General features: G+C 57.1%; 1 protein-coding gene across 1 annotated transcript in view; it reads right to left on the bottom strand.

The window, feature by feature from the left end:
- The window catches only part of YES1 (YES proto-oncogene 1, Src family tyrosine kinase), a 51,823-nt gene extending 50,554 nt beyond the window's left edge, over positions 1 to 1,269 (bottom strand). The window contains exon 1 of the mRNA XM_039706172.1: positions 96 to 1,269. The gene's annotated coding sequence lies outside the window, so the exon portion shown is untranslated. The remainder of the gene's footprint in view (positions 1 to 95) is intronic.
- Between the last annotated feature and the right edge of the window lie 460 nt (positions 1,270 to 1,729).

Here is a 1,729-nt window from a genome sequence, read left to right as displayed (position 1 = left end):
GGGCGGGCGGCCGGGGCCTAGCGCCTCCATCGCCGCCGCCATCGCGGCCGCCGCTCCCGTGGGGCGGCGGAGCGGGGACGCGGCCGGGGCCTCACCTGCCTCTCCTCGGCGTGGCGGGGGGGAGAAGGAGGGGGGGAGGGAAGGAAGCGGGGGCCCCCCCGCGCCTCCCGGAGCCGCGGCGACCCGGGGAGGGAAGCGGGGAGGAGGGGAAGGGAGGAGGGACGAGGAGGAGGGAGCCGAGCGCTCCGGTGCGTGCGGAGAGCTGGAGCCTCGCTGCGGGGGGAGGAGGAGGAGGAGGAGGAGACTCCCCGCCCCTATGGCCGGGATCTCCGGTGGGCACGGCGGCCCCTCCTCCGCGCCGCGTTTCCCTCCATGCGCTCCGGGTCGGGATCGCCGCGCCTCCCGGCCGGGGCAGCGCCTCCGCGCCCGAACCGGAGGCCGCGGGGAGGAGCCGGGCGGCCCCCGCGGAGCCGGCCTGGGGGCGGCGGTCCCTCCTCCGCGCCGCTGCGCACCGAGACAACATGGTGGAGGCGTGCGGGGCGGCGCGGGGGCGGCGGGGAAGGGAGGGAGCCGGGGCTTGCCTTGCCCCGCGGCTCGCTCGAGGGCGGCCGCCTACTCCCGGCCTCGGGTCGCGGGGACCCCGCTCGGGGTAGATCCTCCCGCCGGGCCGGGCCGGGCCGGTGAGCTCCGTGACGCTCTCTGGCCAGAGAAGCTGAACGTGAAAGATTCCGGCAGCGGAGCCCTTCAGTGTTGTGCGTGAAAAGCGAACAAAAATAACTTTTAAAACTCCTCGCGTAGGCGTCTTCAGGTGGGCCACGGCTTAGGCTCGGTACATTTAATTTCCTACGGGTCGAGCAGAAGGAAGATGGCCCTCCGGCAGCTCGGGAATGCCGAGGGCGGCACCGCGGAGCAGACCTGTGGCCGAGCAGCGAGCGGAGAACGAGCCTGTGAATTACGCATCGGTAACTCCGGGGAATTCTGCGTTACGGGTTCCCCACTCATCGCTGTTCCATAAGTCAGTGTTTCGTATTTTAAGCAATAAAAAAATGGATTTGTGTCAAGGTGGGCTTCATGGAAAAAGGTGGTTTAAATGCACGTAGCCTTCAGAACTGCAGGCTGCAGGAAGGAATGAAAGAACATTAAAAAAAATGAACCTAAAGAGCCAAAGTTTACATGGGCAAATCGGCAGTTCTCATGCAACATTATCTTTTATTGTTCCCAGCTCTCTAGTAATCAAATGTACATCTCTCCCTGCTTTATTTTATTTGAAGGCTGATCAGAAAATAGTAGTTGAGCTGATCACTAATGATAACCTAATATAGTTTGTTCTTAAGAGAAAGAATTGAGTCATGATTTCCAGTTTATTTTATAGGCAATGCTGCAGAGTAATGCCATTTGTGGTTTTTTAATTTCATATAAAGCAAATACATTTAGAAGACCATAGATAACACTTAAACAGTTAACAAAATAAAAAAAACCCAAAAAGTGTTCTAGATTTGGAGACTCAATACTATAAATTATTCTCATGTAACCCTCTTAGAGTGGTGGAATTCATCATATCCTGTTCAGTCAGAAATCTAACTCACATTATACACAATTGATTTTTAATTTAAACAGCAATTGTAAGTTTTACAAATTGACCTTGGCAATGAATTACTTAACAGTTTGCAGACCGGTTGAAGCTCTAGGTCAGCCATGGCTTCAGAACTCCAGCTGGGCTTCTGGTAGT

Source organism: Passer montanus, unplaced genomic scaffold (genome assembly GCF_014805655.1).
Source record: "Passer montanus isolate IOZ18808 unplaced genomic scaffold, ASM1480565v1 scaffold19, whole genome shotgun sequence".
Lineage (NCBI taxonomy): Eukaryota > Metazoa > Chordata > Aves > Passeriformes > Passeridae > Passer > Passer montanus.
This window is presented reverse-complemented; position numbering and strand designations above follow the sequence as displayed.